This window comes from Aedes aegypti, chromosome 1 (genome assembly GCF_002204515.2).
Source record: "Aedes aegypti strain LVP_AGWG chromosome 1, AaegL5.0 Primary Assembly, whole genome shotgun sequence".
Taxonomy (NCBI): Eukaryota; Metazoa; Arthropoda; class Insecta; order Diptera; family Culicidae; genus Aedes; species Aedes aegypti.
Window position 1 is genome coordinate 73,686,264 of NC_035107.1, and position 13,561 is coordinate 73,699,824.

The following is a 13,561-nucleotide window of genomic DNA, read 5'->3' on the forward strand; positions in this document are numbered from 1 at the left end:
TACAACTGTAAGAAAACCGAATACTTTATCACTTCTCAATAGTGATAAGGTAACACGACATGCACTAAACAAAGGACACGGGATATATTACAATAGATCAAATATTGGTCGCAGTGGTTTATGTTCCGAACAGAAAAAAAAGTAGTCACCTTCGTGATCCCATGGTGATGTTTGCAAGCAGTAACGCCATGCTAGGGTTGACCCTGCCCTTATGGGGTGCCAAGTTCAGAGCCAGATCAGAGCAAGTCAGAAAAGGTTCAACTTAGCCTACTTCTACCAGATAAGGTGGCGAGTTTAGAACGTACTTGGAGGCCTGTGAGGTTTTAACGGAACGGGGGCAACCGTACCATTAACCCACTCGCCGTTTCAGGAAGATGTCATCCATCCTCACTAAGGGTGTAGAATATCACGGCTGTCAGCTCTATTGCGCGGTTCCTATGCGTGGTACGTAGTCGTGTCCATGTTATTATGCTGCCAGTCTTCCATAATCAGGATCTCGCTGGCCTGGATACTAATGCGCTGGGTGGCGCTCCTGGTGGTGGGTTAAAGTACTTTGAAAGCGGTACGGGTGGCTTGTACGGAGACGTGCTTGCGGACCTGTGGGTTTTTGTAGGAGTTCAACAGAGCCCTATGTTGAACCCCCGCCATGTCCTAGGCAACTTCTCCTTTGGCTGACTAGAAACCGGTAAATCAGATTCAGGGCCCGGTCAAGCCAACTGGGGGTTTTTCATTGGCGCTAGGGAACAAGTCACTAGTTTCCACCTTCTCCGGAGTGTGAACTGTGTACGTTTATTATGCTGAAGTTGAAGAACCAGCCTTCGATCCTCAACTTGCACATTCTCTCATTGATCGGCGACCATGACATGTGTCTGCATATCATCTATCACTTAAAAAGCTGTACTAGCTCATGTGTGTTGCAGCTGATCAGGTAGATGGTTTGGTTACCTCTAAACGTTACCACCATTGATCCCTTCCAACAAACTTACTGCAACGCTACGATGCCGAATCCGCGGTCCTTCAGCACATCGGCGAGTATGCGTGTGCTCCCGATGAAGTTGAAAGATTTACAATTCTACGGACCGGACTTCTAATCTCTAGTCTCTTTGCGTCGCTGTACCCAGGTAACCATAAGCCGTATATCGGGCCCTTTCAGCCATATACGGCTAATATAGTGCTATTTAACGGCTTATTGGCATTATATCAGCCGTAAATCAACATTTTGGCCCAATATACGGCTTATTGGTTACCTGGGTAGTCTTCGCCGATTGTCCCGGTTCGTGTTCTCTCGTTCATTATTCGTTGCTTGATTTTGTACGGCTGGGTTTTAGAGCCTGACACCAATGTTCGGGTGGCCATAGTGTGTAGTTGAAATATGAAGAAGACGACATTAGAATTACTCAAACCGTTGTGTAATAGTTAAAAATATGCATGCTTCCAAAGAAAAGGTTTATGGTGGTCCTCAAATATATATGTTCTGCCTGAGGTACAGTGTTTATCATCTGCTTAGTTAGAACTGGGACAGGACGTTGTGAAGCTCAGAATCGTTGTTAACAAGTGGGAGCACCACGAAGAACCTTGCATTCCATTCTGACATTACTATAGGAGTGAGGCGTCGAAGTTGTGCCCATAACTGCATATTTGTAACATTCGACAAGAGTAGGCATTGGGTAAATTGAATACCAAGTGTGCATTTCATGGCAGTATGGGAGGAAACTAAAATTTAAAAAAAATACCAGGAATTCAAAAGTGCTTATTTGAGGCTGATATTTTGTACAACTCATATCGCATACTAGGTGAATAGTCAGAAAATAATTCTGATACAAATTTCATTGCTATTACATTACGAGACTCATTTATTATCTCAATGTGACTGTTATGCGGTTATAATTACCAATGTGACAAAACAACTTGGTATTTTTCTCGAATTTTCTAGTACAATCTCTCAGATTTCAGTAAGATGATCGAAAATATTTATCATTTGATGACTCTCCATGGTTGTAACTCCAATTTGTCAAAAATGTCGAATGTGACTGTTATGCAGTTATGGGCAGTACTAGATCGTTTAATGTCCGATCCGATGTTACATTCTCGGAGTTCTTTCAACAGGCTTTTGATTGTCAACCATCATAATAGGGTTGGAAGACTAGATCTATGACAATGTTCATTCAGTACCACACATCCTCCTTCTTCTCAGGAAAAAAAAGTTTGAAGTGATGAGTTTTCACATCGTTTCCGTCATCACGAAAGCTTTCAGGAATTCAGGATGTATATTTCACATCGCTAAGAACCTTACAGATGTATACTGTTTCATATCTCAACTGTTCACTTGTACATGCGACTTTGAAACATTTTTCCGCTGTAGGATACCCACACAATCAGAACGGCGTTGAAATTATTGATCGGTTGAATTTCGTTCCATACATTAGAAACGGCAAGCTAATTATATGAAATGACATATCTAAGACGAATTTTGGACAAAATATTGCTATTAATAAACTGACATATATGCGTTCAACAAAGTAGCATCAGTGTTTGACTTCCATCTTGTTGTACATTCAATCACCGTACTTTCACGGAAATACTCACTCAAAGACTTGTTTGACTGTTGTTACTTGTTTTGATATAACATATCTACTAAGTTACTAGCCATCATTGGGCTTACATATCTTATTCTATAGATACATTTTCGACCGCCAGTCGCGCATGCATGTGAACATCACTTTTATTAGGAACCAATTTGTGACCACTAGTCGCGATAGCAAGTGTACACTACCATTACTTAGAGCAAATATACGACCACCAGTCGAGTTAACAACATCAATAGCAGTTACTATGAACAAGTATGCGACCACCAGTTGCGGGAGCAAGTGTTCACCACCATTGCATAGAACAAATATACGACCACCAGTCGAGCTTACAACATCAATAATACTTGCTAGGAACAAGTATACGACCACCAGTCGAGTTAACAACATCAATAGCAGTTACTAAGAACAAGTATGCGACCACCAGTCGCGGTAGTAAGTATACACCACCATTGCTTAGAACAAATATGCGACCACCAGTCGCGCTAGCAATATCAATAACATTGATTGCTAGGAACAAGTATGCGACCACCAGTCGAGTTAATAACATATTCATTGCAACCATCTGTCGCGTTAAAGACAACCAAATACCAAACCAAATGCAACCACCAATCGCGGCAATATTATTTTTTTAATTGCAACCACCAGTCGCGTTAAGGATATTTTTTTCAAACATGTTATTATTTTTTTTTAACATGGCATTTATTTAGAAATAATAATGAATTAAGTAGATTTGAATAGTTTGGATCTCACCGGTTATCGACACAAAATTCACAAATTTCACCGATTCAGTATGCTTCACACTTAACTTGTTCGTTAAACATTACGGGATACACAATGTACTGAAGCAAATAGGAAAGAAAACAATCATGTGCATTATTGGTCAAATTTGACCAAAATATCGATAGAACTGAATCGATTTAAATTAGATTCCTCCTTTGTATCGATTTTATTTAAATCGATTCGATTTCTTCACTCGTAAGCAAATTTACAAGAACAACGACTCAAAATAAGATCAAATCCCTTGTATTAGGATTTCATGTTGTTTCAACATCAAAAAATCAATTAATTGGAACGAAAAATCTACTTTTGGAACACCAATTCAAAATCGCCCATGGTTAGGAATATTTGCACACACTAACATTCATTTTTCACTCTATTTTATTTTATTGAAATTATTTTGTTTATTTGAAAGCAGGAGAGATAAGATATAGAAATGTGTGTTTCATCACAGAAGAAACGATGAAATGATCACATACAACCAAAGTGATGTTTTATTATTATTTATATAGAAATTTGCACAGTTGATAAATGTTACGGGAGTTTTTTTTTCGATTGAAATTACTAATAGGGTCCTAAAGCCCTGTCCCAATTTTAGTGCCAAACGCTTAAGTTTAGGCCACAAACACATGTTTACTCAATTTTCCAATGTTTTCCGTTGGTTTAAGCCCAAAAAACATTTTTTTAGATTTTGTCACATCCTTTGGCTTAAACTCAAATTTTGGGTGTATTTTGTTTTCCGTGTACCTTACGAAATGTCAGATAGGAACAACCCCAGTGGTCGAACTAAAACCCCTGTGGTGTTTTTGTCGACTAAGCGAACGTCAAACATGATCAAAAGTGTCAAGGTTCATTTATGGACCAAATTTTTAAATTAAAGTTTAAACATGATATAGCCATTATTTGAGCGGGAAAAATTGCTAAAGTAGTTACAGTAACATGCTTTTTCGAGTTATTAAATGAAAACAAGATTTCATTAAAAATTTTAGGACCCAATTGATAAGTTATACAAATTGATAAATATTCATGAAAACCACTAATAACTTGAACACTTCACTTCTCTTTTGCAAAATCACATTATTTTACAAATTAATACGATATTTTTTTATACACGTTTTGTACGGATATGTTCAATTGACTTTTGCAAAAAAATAGTTCAGTTCTTAACGTTATTCTTTTTCCGTTCAACCTATGCAGAAAATAGGTCCCTGATAAAAGCAGAATGCGCACTTCATAACTTAGATGAATCAGCTCGAAATTATCATAATCTTTGAATCGGATAAAATAGATGAAACACTTTCTATTATATTCAAACAGATGAATTCAAATGCAAAACAAAATATTCACTTCAAAGCCTGCATCGCGCAACTCAAATAGTTGAGGTGATGCTGGTGTTCAATAAGAGCAACAACAAGAACAGAAAGAAACATTGCTGCTTCAGCGAGTAGTGAAGCAGCTAATGCATATTAATGTCATATTTCCTCTTCAATCAGTTTTCTATTATTCATAGAAAATATCACATTGCTGTTTACTTACAGATGCCTTTTGCCGGATTCAAACTTCACTCCACAATCACTCTGAATACATAATTTCACACGCGGTTTAAGAAGCACTCGACACAAACACATTTCCTAGTGGACACTCCCGCTTGCTATGGAATCCAGGCTCTCCAGGAAAAACGAAAATTTATTTAAAATTCTGGCAGGTTCGCCAAATGTGAAGCTCAGAATCGTTGTTAGCAAGTGGGAGCACCACGAAGAACCTTGCATTCCATTCTGACATTACTATAGGAGTGAGGCGTCGAAGTTGTGCCATGCCTACTAGATCGTTTGATGTCCGATCCGATGTTACATTCTCGAAGTTCTTTCAACAGGCTTTTGATTGTCAACCATCATAACAGGGTTGGAAGACTAGATCTATAGGCTAATATTTTCAAGGCTGAACGATCATTTCGACATCTGGTGGCTACTAGGAGAACCGTCATAAAAGAGGTTGGGTTGAGAACGCACAGTGTGTAGCATAGGAAGAAGCACACATACTACACTTTTTCTCGGAATAGTTATGTTGTAGACGGTCAGAGAGCATTGAAAAACATGATAAACTTTTTTTCCTTAGAAAATGTACAGATCCGGTCAGCGCTCATATACAATTAGTGGGATAAAATTGTAAAATTGGTGTTTGGCTACATAGGTTATAAACTTCCGGATTCTTTGTTTGTGGTTAAATTTGTTGTGAAATCACGCGTATCGCAAGAATAAAGGGTCAAAATGATTATGCCAATGGAAAATAGTTTATCAATTAATTGATTATGAGCTAAATTTTGGGTCGAAAAATTGAATTTTGGACGTAAACAAACATTTTCAATGACATTTCTCTCCTTCTTCCCTAGCGACCTCTATGCTGGTGGCGCATTAAATTTGCCTATGACAATGTTCATTCAGTACCACACAGACGTGACAGCTCAACTAAGACTGCCCCGTTGTTTTTCAGTCAATAACCTTGTCGATGCAAAAGCCAGCGCTACCAGTATCTTTTTTAATCAAATCTTCTAAACAAATTCAAATATCAAGGCTCATAATTTGGGTTATTTTTTGCACCCTTCATTCATTCCATGCAATAGAGTATGTTAGCTTTTTAAAAAATCAGGTTTATTTTCAAAACCGACGATATTTTTTGAGGAAATTGAAAAAAAAATACCGTTATTTTGCTCTCAATTAAGCATTTTATAGTTTTTTTTAGCATTGTAGGGACACATGCGGTAAACTTGACATCGAATTTAAAAAGATTTGAAACAAAAAGATCTCATGCAAAATGTTAAAACTTTTGGTGAAAACTGTAATTTATGAACTAGCAACAAGGCCTGGCTGGCAACAAAGTGCCCTGTTGCAATTCAACTCAACTATGTAAAAGTAGGCCTGTGCCAAAACGACCAATGAGAAGTGGTCTTTTTTGACAGGCAATTGGTTTCATTTTTGCACTATTACCTGACACGTTTTGTCTTAGAGTTAGAATAATGTTTTCTCTCCAAGTAGTTGCGTCTGATGAGCCATACTTATAAACCACTTAAATTGTGAAATTTATTGGCCATCCTCAATAAATTATCACAACGCTTCTCGATTACCGTATCGTATGTACCACATTATAGGGTTTTATTTACCAAACAATATGTGGGTATCGATTTTCCGTCCCGCACGACAAAGGAAAAATACAACACCCCTTCGCTGATGATGGCAGGGAAAGAATGGGTATCAAGTTTCCAGCTCAACATCAATCTCGTCGCGGAAACGATCGAAGAACATCTTAATTAGCGAGCACACTACGGAGAACAATCGGCTACTGAACTGGGCTGGGCTGCTGGTGCATTCACCCACTCTTGCAATCCTTGGACTCAACCAGGATAGGGTTACCATGTTTTTTTTAATTATCGGAAAGAGTATATTTTTCAACTCTGCAAAAAAGTACTGAACAGAAATTGAAAATTCATTTTTTACTTGAGTGTATTCTTTATTTTCGTGTCTGGGGAAAGTGTACCCTTCATAAGCATAGTTATTCCCTATTTGGTCATACTTCAAATATCAGGAACATCCACTTTTCGAATGTTTTAAGGAATGTTTTGTTGAAACGTTATACTTTTACTTTTGTGTTTTAGATACTATATTTTGAAGTAAAACTTCAAAATCCCACAACTAAGTTCTACAACTGCCTTGCCAAAACGTTTTTTGTAGGGGAAAAAATGCTTGAATGAAAGTTGTGTCAAATAGGCTACACTACTGAAAATCACTTTAACAGTTTTGAACCTAAAAATCATTATTAAGTTGGTTGTTTATCAATCGATTTAACATAAGGTCACTTATTTCTGTATTGATTGGGGTAAATCAGCGGATTTTCCATCCAGTATTTGTCGAAAACCGGTGGATCACTTGTGCTATTATGAGAAAGATGTTTATCTGGTTTCTTTAACAGGTTATTTGATAATAAATCTTCGAGCTGTTTAGTAAAATACCTATAAGTAGATGAAAAACCCAAATTTAGTACTATACCATTTAATTCCACTAGAGTTTGTAGCCTTACAGTTGAGGTCTAAATACGCGTATCTGTCAAAGGATACAAACTCTAGTGGAATTAAAGGTATAGTACTAAATTCGGTTATTTGATTTGTTCGACAATCTTCAATAACATTCGGAGAAAAGTACACTTGAGCCCTTTTAGCAGAAACGTAATAGTACACAAATTTTTAAGGAAAAGAAGAATACTTGTACTCTAATAAGCGTACGTCTGGTAACCCTAAACCAGGAGAAGCTCAGTGCATATATTGAACCAAACTCTTGTTCGTCGTCGTCATCGACATTGCACTTCATGCAGTGAGTGGCAGCAGTTAAATTACTTTGTCTCGGAACGGTTTTGCAGCCCAACTTGTGTTTGTCGTTTGTCAGCAGTTTTCTTTTTGTCTTCAACTGTGTACATGGGTCTTGTTGGCGACAATGGCTCGTGTTATTGTTGTTTTATTTTTATAAGAATATAAAACAGTATAAACGAGACGATACAAAGGGTTGGGTTTCTTTAGATCTCGTTGAGGGATGTGTTCGGCAGGGAGATACTCTCGACAGGATTCAATCCATTTATGCATTAGTTATGTAATTCCAAACTATTACGGGAGTGTGTATTAAGGTAGTTCAAAAAACCGTTTTTGCTCCACATCGCTCATTCGATTCTAGATGAAATTTTGAGTGTCCTCCTAGAATTTGAGAGCTCATTTGGATGAAACTGAATATGTACAAGCCCTTCAAGGTTTGTAATTACTATGGCAAAAGCTAGCCCCACCCTAATGCAACATAGTATGTCCCAGCAATCTCATTTTCCTTGGAATGCACCACCTGCTTTCACTTTTCAATGTTTTACGGCCTGTCGCCTAACTCATCAGTCGACAAATGACGTTGCTTCCGGTCATTTACGTCCTATGTTCACAAATCATTGTGCTAATAGCGTCGTCGTCGTCGCACCATGAGTAGTGACCAAAAGGGCGGGACCACTCTCGCTGCTGGTGCGAAAATAGCTAATTAAGCTCCCTTCACACTTAGTGCGCAATGCGCATCCTATCGCATGTCACACACGGGATTTTATGCGCACACGCTCAAAATGTCAAACTCCCGCATCTTTTGTGTCATCGACGACGACGACCACGACGACAACAGCGACAACATCGGAGGGCCATAAAGGCTTCGAAGACGATGACCGACGCGCAAGTGTTCCTCGTAAAATTATGATTAGTCTCGGACGGTAAAGCATTTATTCCCATTTTTCTTCCGAGAAAGAAACTCGTTTCGAAAAAAAAGGTTCGCTTACAAAACTTCTATGAGCTCGTGGGTATTAACTTTACGCAAATCGGTTTTATTATCACCACGCGAGAAAGTTTGTTCACAAAACATTTACAGTCGACTCTCTGTAACTCGATATTGGAGGGAGCATCGAATAGAATAGAGAATCAGTGCAACTTCGTTTCAAGGGTCCATCTAAGTGGTCATGCAAGCTTTTAACTATGGTTAACATTTACTATGGTTCCATACTGCCCATAAAAGCATAACCTCCAATATGTAAAAGAGTAGGCATTGAAAAATTATCGTTCAAATCGCGAATATGCCTGAGTGAAAGCAATAATATATACTAAAACCCTAACTATTCAGCGAATACTTAACAGATTCAAATATTTTTCCGTCAGTATGTTGTTACACATATCTAGTTCCTAGAAGTGTGGAACTCGGGAACATTCCCGTAGCTGGAGTTATTCCGGTGGGTCACTGTGCCAAGTCAGATAAAAAAGAACTATTTTTGGGACATGCCAAGTTATCTCTTGCAATGATAGTCATTCATTTGCAATGACAGTCAGTTTAATTTGCATTAATTATTAAGATCTAATGTTCAACATTATAAATGAAGAGTTTTGGATCATTTAGAATGTTCCCGATGTGGCCACTCGGACTTAATGCCCTGAAGAACCGGCTATAGGTTTGTTGATTGATTGATTGTGCTATAGGTTTGTTGGATACTAAACCATTTAAATTCTCAAAAAGTAGAGATCACACATAATAGTTCACTAAAATGCGTTCCCTTAAACGTGGCACAGATATTTAAATACAAATGGGCCACATTATAGGATCAATCAAATGCAGGGCACATGGATATTCAATTCAATTGTTTTTCTTAAAATTTCATTATAGGGTAGAAACACCGGATTTGGCCATATGCCAGTTGTAGCCATGGCGGATTATACACCGTTTTACATAGCCAATCAGCATGAAATTTTTTGTGTTCAGTAGATCACATTCACATGATAGAGCTACATTCATTTACTCGTTCGAATTGAATCAAAAGATAAGAAAAACGATTCATTTATCTTATAATTTTAACTCTTATACACCTAATTTGGCCAGAGTACTCCTAATTTGCCCACTCTCATAAGAAATCAATGTGATTGGCCAATTTAGGAACCGAAATTAAGTCTCTGGCCGAAACTGGTTCTGGTAACCTATGTTGAACAACGATATTTTCGAAGTGAAACGATGGTTTTAGCTCAGTTTCGACTTTTTACACACATAATATGGATTCAAAGCTTGCATTTGACATATTTGCGGTATAAATACGTCAACCCCTATAATTTTTATTGACGTTTTCTCTTAGGCTGGCCAAAACTGGTGCTTTTACCCTATAGTGGCTCATTATAGCCGATTCCAGAAATTATCTGTGACTCGAAATTTGCCTACCTCCAGGGGTACAGAAGTACAGCGCCCTTTACACCTGACCTGACCCAGTGACCCACCGGAATTTCGCCGGCCACAGGAATGTTCCCGAGTTACTATGGCCAATTTTAGAAACTAGATATGTGTACAAATATACTGACAAAAATGATTGAAATCCGTTATGTATTCGAGGTTGAGTTTTTTTTCTTTCACTCAGGCTTTTACGGCTTAGGGGTGCAACCCATTATTTTTTTAAGAGGCCCTCCACTATAAGAACTGATGCACCACTGCACCTATAATTGTTTCAAATTGTTTAACGATAAAATTTCGTGGATATTGTTCAACTGCATGTATCATTTTCGCATCGTACATCATAGATAAATATCACATAGTCATTTATTAGAGCGGAACATGTCAAAACCAGGGTTGGAAAAAATCTTGAAATTCACTCTACAGTAGCCAAGTAAAGCAAATCACAGTCAGCGAAGCCAGTGAATCCACGCCCATCGCTGCTGTGGGCAAAAAGCCTTGTAAATAGCAAAACATCCGTTGCTAAGGGCAACCCAAAATTACTGTAGAAAAATGTTGTATTTCCCGCTGCATTTCCCGCAATTAAAGCCTTCAATTACACTTATGATTTAGAAAATTCATGCACCCAACATAGGCTACTTGATGAGATTCACGTTTTTGAACTACTGTACTGGGAAGAGCCCCGTGATTTTCGTGAAATTCAAGCCTACTACTATTACCATTCCCATCACTGGTCAAAACACACTACCTCCACAATAGGAGCTACCTCCAATAAGTAAGCGTTTGCTCTAAACATAAATATAGGTAATTCACAATTTGAAATTGTGTCTATATTATACAGTAAGGTCTATAAAAAATGCGAAAATTGTTTGAACGTGAATTCAGCATACGTATTACGTAACCCTTATTTCTGATTGCCGTATCAATTGTGACATAACTTCAATACTAGTCACTCCCAGATCTTTACCGTATACCACTAACCCAATATTCTTCCCATGACAACTGTGGAGATGCAGAGGTATATTCGGTCTCTAGTAACAATGGTTGTCTAACTAACATTCCTTACCTTCCCCGATGACCGCATTGGGCGTGGACGGCGCCGTTTTTGACTTTTAAACTTTGAACTCTCGATTTGTACACACTGAGAATGGTTAGTTAATCCCAAGTTCCATTCATTAAATCTCTGTGCAACTTCGATTGTTCTGGTCAACCACGGAGTGATAGAATGATTTTCCGAACCATATAACAAACGCGATCATCTTAATTTATGCTGATAATGTCAAGATTTCCCGAGCGATTTGATCAGCTGAAGACTATGCCGGGCTGCAAAGTGATGACATTCACGCGGAAAAGTCAGCCTATTGTTTATAATGACCAATATAAGCAATCATCTTTAGCTCGTGTATAGACCGTCAAAGATCTAGGAGTGACTCTTGATTGTGTCCTAGCCTGCAATGACCATGTCAACCGAATTGTTCAGGAAGGACTTCACCTATTTGCTAATCTTTGAAAATTTGGAAGAGATTCAGTTGTCTCTCACGCAATTTTGACAGTTTACATCGGCCTTGTAAGAACGAAGCTAGAATTTGCTAGTGTGGTTTGGAGACCACAATACCTATACCGGTCAGATTCAACGCCTGGAAGGAGTCCAAAAGAAGTTCGTGAAGTTTGCTCTATGAAATCTGCCGTGGTCAGGACATCGTTTGACAGGACGACATACAAGCGAACATTGTAGAGAGAAAATCCAGTTCAACTCAAACACCTAAAATTTACACCAGCGCAGAATTTTCGATCCCCCACTACGGACGCGTAAGGGGCCGTCCATAAATAACGTAGCATATTTTCGCTGATTTTTTACACACCCTCCCCCTTCGTAGCATTTCGTCACAAATGCTGGTACTCCCCCCTGGAAAATACGTAGCATATCGAGCCCCCCCCCCCCCCCTATATATTTTTTATTTGCTTCCCTTAGCGACTGGGTTAAAAACAAAAAATTGGAATTGAGAAGTTCAATACAAAGTTTGATATTAATTACTGACTGAAATGAAAGGATAATCTATTCCAACAGTTTGATATACAGTAGCGATTACAGTTGAAATATTTAAAATGTTTAGAAAATTTTAGCGATTATTATACAAATACAATAATCTCTATTAATATTTCAGTTGATTTTCATTATTGTTTCCATACTGAAATAATCTTACACAACCTATAATGAAACCGTTAAATAATAAAAATTCTTCAAATTACCGAGTTGTTAACAAAATTTAATGATAGGGCCATTTTGTTAACACTCGAATCTATTATCCTCATCAATATTCAGGCTATTCCATCAAGAGCATTGATATATCAAAACAAATGATGAGTTGATTGGGTGGAGATCTCCTGCAACATTGAAGGCATAATTCACGGAATAAATATCTTGCTTAAAATGTAATATTTGCCAAGAAGAACATATTTTATTTTCTTGAAGAAATAAAGCCCCAACAGTAAATATGGATAAAACTAAAACGGCTGACTTTATTTCATGTTAACAAATGGCAAAAAAAATGTACTCCAAGTAGTTAGAGCATTGATTTTTAATCAATTCATTAAACTTATTTTGATTATTTATAAATTTATTAATTTGGACACGAATATAATATAATATTCACATAACATCTGTTTGATTGCATTTATCAAGAAAATTTAGATTATTTTTTCAATCTTGTCATATGAATGTTTTGAATAACCCATGTTTATAAATATAAAAAATGAAGTTTCATAAAAAATAATTGTATGCAATTTTTTTCAGCACCTTTCTTTTTACAGACTTGATTCAAATTGCTACGTCCACTAGCTAGGACCCCTCCCTCCCCCTCGTCACACTTCGTCACAAATTCGTGAAGACCCCCTCCCCCCTAAAAAGCTACGTCATTTATGGACGACCCCTAATTATCTCACACATGAGCCTACAATTCGTTTCATGCGTGAATTCAAGGGATCACAAAGCGTGATTTCAATGGAAATGGCGCCAAATGTAATTAAAAGTAAGTAAATATTGTATTTTCGTGGTCAATTACATTATTTTTTTTTATTTCTATAAATCATATTTTTTTAGGGTAATATGTTGGTAAAAGGTTAATCTTACATTCCAAGTAAATAAAAATAATCTCGGAGGGCAACTACGAAGCGGTCATCCATGCTCATGCTCATGCTCAAATATGTTTGAGTCTCCAGCGCTCCAGATATAAATATATTCTATCTTTGACATGAGCGAACGTCCAAGACAAGGCCAGTGAAGAATCGCACCCATTGCACCCAATATCTTTGTAAAACGTCAAAACAGATACATAACAGATTAATAACAGGGATTTTCAGCCTTTTAGGCTTGCAGAGCACTTCTGGAAAAAAAATGCTGCACGGAGCATCTGTTCTTAATCGCCACTGACT

The 13,561-nt window shown here is 37.6% G+C and overlaps 1 protein-coding gene across 1 annotated transcript in view; it reads right to left on the reverse strand.

Annotated features, from left to right (window-relative positions):
* The window catches only part of LOC5574246 (protein single-minded), a 161,221-nt gene that overhangs the window by 137,270 nt on the left and 10,390 nt on the right, over positions 1-13,561 (reverse strand). The window lies entirely within an intron of this gene.